This window comes from Manacus vitellinus, unplaced genomic scaffold (assembly GCF_001715985.3).
Source record: "Manacus vitellinus isolate BGI_N305 unplaced genomic scaffold, ASM171598v3 scaffold_9_pilon, whole genome shotgun sequence".
Taxonomy (NCBI): domain Eukaryota; kingdom Metazoa; phylum Chordata; class Aves; order Passeriformes; family Pipridae; genus Manacus; species Manacus vitellinus.
Window position 1 is genome coordinate 21,344,585 of NW_021940917.1, and position 5,574 is coordinate 21,350,158.

A 5,574-nucleotide genomic window follows, 5' to 3' on the forward strand; every position below is an offset into this window, starting at 1 on the left:
TCATTTGTCCCAGTAACATTCTTGTGCATCTCAGTTCCCTTTGAATACAGTGCAACATAAAGTTAACCCCAAGACTTCCACATCTGCAGGGACAAACAATATATCGATGCTGTGTGACATAAACTAAGCAAATTAGAAAAGAGCAACCAGAACCACGCAAATTGGGATAAATAAAAGCCAAAATCAGTGTATCAGGCTGCCTGTCACATACCTGTCTGCAGTGGTGTGTTCTGCCACCTGAGAGCTGGGTTTGGTTTTAGCACTCACCAAGAAGCACAGCAGAACATGCACAGTGAGACGTGATTTTGCAGTTTCTAAGATGAAGGTACATCAATACAAAACCATGCAAAATCTTTACCCAGACACTCATCACCACAGCCAAGAGAATCCAAGAGGATCTAAGGCTTGGACACAGAGAGCGAGAGAAGCTCTTGAAGGGAATAGGTGCACATAGAAGATAGGGACCAGGAGGCTCTGCAGAAAGATCCTGTTTGAAAGCAGAGCAGGCTGGCATTCACCTCCTTTATTCTTTTATTTCCCCCCAAAGACAGTCTCAGGTGTGTCTGTTTAAAAACAGCAAATTGAATTGAGGCTGTGGGCCTGTAATATCATCAAGCACAGACCATCAACCGACCACAGAGGCCAAAAACAGCAGGCCCCTCATCTGCCTTCCACAACAGTGGTGTAAAGAGATTACCTCTGTTTTTAAAAGAATGCAATTTACCCAGGTTTTGAACAGTGTAACCGAGGGCAGATTCAGCCCAGCTTGCTCAGTGGCCACCAGGGCTCACAATACACATGCAACGATGCCCAGATGTGCAGTGAAGTTTGAAAAAACATGCTCTGCCTTTTTTACAAAGTGTGTACAGTGAATATTAAACAACCTCCTGAAGTTCACTCGCCCAGAATCAGCACTGAATCCCTATTATACACTGCACTATGTGGAATGCTAATGACTATTTAAACTAATTCAGAGTGGATGTGTAAAGAGCTAGGGCAGTGACAGGGATGTAGTGTATTATAAGTGCAAATTGTGATGTACCTTTATATATATTCCTTTTCTTTCCTCTTTATTTCAAGCAGATTTTTTTTGTAAAAAAATTGGCTGTTTGTGACAGCCTTGGAGGACAGAAAATGAGGTTTTCACATCAAAATAGTTAATATACCCACAGTCTAATTTTGATTCAGGAAAAAGGAAAAGCTGCCATATACTAGAACTATGTCAAAGGCTGGGGAGATGGACTGAATCGTCAAGAAAATGGATAGGAAGTTTCATTAAAAGTGTGTTATATGGAAATTCCCTGTAAGCCACAATGCTTTGTAACCTCATACCTGCGTTCTAAATATATTTGCATCAGATTTCAAAGAACTACAGCACCAAAGTATTAGGAAGCCTTAGCCAGGCAACAGCAAGCAAGTGATGTGACAGCCAGTTATTTATGTAACTAGGAAGATTGTATACACAAAGACATACAATCCACATTAGCATATCTCACTTTTTCCTTCTATATTCTGAAAAATACCACAGCTAATACATCAATCAGCAGTAGAGTCTGAGGACTTCATTTTCTGCAGTTCACTACAGCTTCCACTTATTAACTTAAAAATGGGCTAGTGTCTTTTTTAATTGGTTTTTTTTGTGAGGCTTTTTGGAGGTTTGTTTTTTTTTTTTTCTCTGGAAGGGTTTCTTGTGGCTTGAAAGAACCAGCATTCAGATAATACTTGTCTCAGGCTGTGGCAAACCACAGTTAATAGGATCTACTCCATTCTGGTTTGGTGCCTCTCTTCTCTCAGAGGGGGTATTCCCCAAATCACCACTTCAGTAAATCCTAGTCTAAAATTAACTCATTATTGGATAAATATATCTCCTGAGGAATGCTGCCTTGAAGAGGCAGTCATAATCTAAATTTTTTGTTGTTGTTGTTGCAGAGGGAACTTGCACAAAACTGAAATGAACTGTGAATTCTCTGACACATACACTGGTACAAAAACATGAGCACCTGACAACAACTGAGTATCCAGAAGAACCTACTTGGTTTCAAAGTAACTTCTGCTCTGCCTGAAGAAGCAGCAAGGACTTCCAAGAAGCTGCAATACTTTCCAAGAAAAATGCAAACTTATTGCTGCTATGGCTTTGCAAGAGGCTCAGAAAGTGGAAGGGCTTGAGAGGGGCTGAATCTTGCTGAATGTATATGCAGTAAGGGAGGGGGGGAGGGAGGAAGAGCCAATTCTTTTAAACCCTTTAAAAAAAAGCAGGTTGCTATCTAGCTGTCCTTGATGTTTACTCAGTTTATAGCATCCTTTTCCCTGATTAAAACAACAGGGAGTTTGTTAATTTTTTTATCAAATGCATAACCTACTACTTTATCGCCCTGTATAAACAATTTTAAAACCAGAAAGCTTATTTTAAAGATTCATTCTTTCAAGCTGCAATTCTGGGAACAAATTCTGAGCACAGAAAGTCAAGAAAAGCTCATGTTGCTTGCACACAACTCCTGCTAAATACATTCCAACAGGCCTTTATTTTACATCAGAATTGCATTTTAGCAAAACAATATATGCCCACCTCTGCCTGGGTTAAAGGCCCTAAGGTGGTCTTTCATAAGAATGCCACCTAATGTCATCTCAACTTCATTTTTATTTTGCTCCAGTCCTTTACCTTTCAAGCAGAATTTCTTTCATCGATACCCAAAACAGTGTTCAATTCAGAAGTCAGATTAAGTGTTCTAAAATATCCCATCTAAGAGTAACCACAGGCACATTCTGTGGAACAGAACACCAGTATATTTTAAGCACAACGTATTTTGAAAAGGAATTCACAAACAGAAAATAAAAGAGCCCCAACACAAGCTAAAACTAAGCCTGACATGGAACAGACTTGTCCCTCTCCCCTACAGAAACAAGCCAGAAAACAAAACATAACAGCCAAGAAGAACAGCAAAGCAAATGCCAGCGTGATCATCATTTTGCTGGGATCAATTTTTTCTCAAATTTAAGGATTTCCAAGACCCAGATGATTTCAGATTTTAAAAAAAATCTGCATGATCAGCATTCAGGAAAAATAATTTCCACTTTCCTTTTAATTTTTAATGTCTAATTAATAATTAATATGAGCACAATTATGTTTATTTCTGCTTCACGTAAGGAAGCCATCACCACAGTTCCTACACATTTTCAAATCTTTAAGTCATTCAATGAACACTTCACAGTGGACCCTGATCCCTTTATGTCTTTGGTGGACACTTAAGCCAAGTATGTGCAAATTCTCATTTTCTTGCTGGTTTCTTTCATTCCTGGACTTTCTATTAATATAATTCTGTCAGCAGTAACACACACACACAAAAAAAAAATAATTCCTATCAGGCAAGCACTGTAAATTGCAGTATAAACCTCCTTCAAGAACCTTCCTCATCTGTCCAGAGCTGTTTAACCATGTGGCTCTTCAGAGCATAGCTTTCTCATCAAGCTCTAAATGGAAAAAAAAAAAAAAAAAAAAAAGGATTAAGGACTCTTGAATGGATACTAGAAGTCAAATAAGAAACTGTGGAGGATCATGGAAACTATAGCAACCTTCTGGTAGTGTATCTGTTTATAAAAAGAAAATAAACTGCAGCATTTACACCAGATAAAGCTGGTGCCTACCACCAGCTTCAGATATAAATCATTACAGCAGCTTTGCTCAGGTGATCATAGGGAAGGTTTATTGTCAGTAGTTTCTTGTGATAAAGAAAAACAGTTCTTGTCTAGTAAGACAGACATGAAAAAAACATTTCCTCGGTCTTCATATTAACTCAGAGCTTTGCAAGACTCATCTTTGATAATTGAAGGCACTTCTTTTCTTCAAATAAAGTCAGTGTCATGAACAAATCATTATCACATATAATTTCTGAATAGTCTCACTTCCAATTCCATTTATCTTAATTTTTTTCTTCTCTGTTTTCAAGTGTTATGTCCAGTGGACATTCTAACACCCTTGAGGAGGAGCCATTTTCAAAGAGACATTTCTACTAACAAACAAGTAGTGCAATTGATTTCCATTTCAGTGTTAAGTATTTAATAGTTATCAAGTAAAAAGGCACAACCACAGAATAAGCAAACCAAAAGGCAGCCAAACAGATTTTGCTATTTAGGCAGACCCTGAACTACCCTGGGATGTCTTGGGAGCCCACTCAATAGAAGCTTGTCTTGCAGGGGCACAGCATGCTCTGCCAAGAGACTGCACACAGCTGGTTTGGGGCACAAATGTGGGGTTTTGGGTAGCCAGGGGCTGCAGGGGTGCCCTGAGGGGAGGAATCCATGAGCAGCCACAGCCACCCCAGCTGGCTCTGCAACCAGTGTACATCCCATGTGTGTGCTGGTTTAAAGGTAAACCAGCAGGGGAAATGAACCCAACTCAAAAGAGAGATTATAAGTCAGAATAGCAATTTAATAAAATAATACAATAAGTACAATTATACAGACAAACAATTGGTTTTAACCCACAAAACCCAAATGTATAACCCAGCACCCTGAGGCATGAACAGAGTGGTGTTCTTTGGGTTTACTGAGTCCAAAGTAAAGGGAGAGGGGAAAACCTGTTGGTGAGAGTGCTGGTGCAGCCTGGTCAAGAGTGGTGGTTGCAGCCTGGTTGAGAGTGGTGGTCACAGTCCTTCTCTGGATCCCACGAATGGTTAAAAGGTCCCAAGACTCCAAGATTATCTATCCTCTGATTCAGGCAGGAATGCCCAGTGCCTCCCACAGGGCGGGGAGTTCCACAATGGGTGTGAGGACAGGAACACCCTCTTATCTCACAGTTCCACAATGGGTATGAGGATAGGAGCACCCTCCTGTCTCCCAGGCCCCCTTACACCAGTTTATAGCCTGAGGAGTCAGGCTCTATGGGTAGATGGTGTAAATGGTTCATTGGTAACAGTTTCTGGGCAATGGCATGGAAGGCTCTAGAATACACAGTTTTGGGTTACACCCATCCAGTGATGAACTGGTCCCAGCTGTTCTAACTAGGACAATGTCACACACCAAAACCTCCAGCAACCACATGTGCCTCTGCTCAGACATGTCTGAAAAAGAGCGGCAGCTGCTGAGAGAGGAGGACAGAGACACGTGGACGGGGACACTGCTGGGGGCACAGAGGGACATGTGCTGCTCATGGATGCTCCGTGCCAGAGGGAGTGCAGCCCACAGCCAGGATGTCCTGAAGGGACTGTGACTCACCAGTGGCACACACTAGGATAGGGACACCCCTGGAGAGCCACAGGCCACAGATGATCATCATCAGCACAGGGACATTTCCAAAGGGACTGAGAGAGAATATGTACCAGGGCAAGAACTTCCCCAGAGGGACTGTTACCTGTACATAAACAGAACTGGAGGAGAGGAAAACAGAAAGAAAAGACTGGCAGAAGAAAAAACCACACTAGGTGTACCCAGTCCCTCAAATTGTGGCTGCTTTGCTCACAGCTGGTCCCTGAGTGCAGTCCCACCAGCTCAGGATGCTCTTACAAGAGAGCACGTGAGAGGTACATGAAAGGTGAACCCCACACCAGCTCTTTCTGCACTCTCAAAGATGATGGTTTC

The 5,574-nt window shown here is 41.5% G+C and overlaps 1 long non-coding RNA gene across 2 annotated transcripts in view; it reads right to left on the reverse strand.

Annotated features, from left to right (window-relative positions):
- Nucleotides 1-2,618: 2,618 nt before the first annotated feature.
- The window catches only part of LOC108641974, an 11,830-nt gene continuing 8,874 nt past the window's right edge, over nucleotides 2,619-5,574 (reverse strand). For both annotated transcript variants that reach the window (XR_001922365.2, XR_001922364.2), the window contains one exon: nucleotides 2,619-3,468. This is a non-coding gene — a long non-coding RNA (uncharacterized LOC108641974). The remainder of the gene's footprint in view (nucleotides 3,469-5,574) is intronic.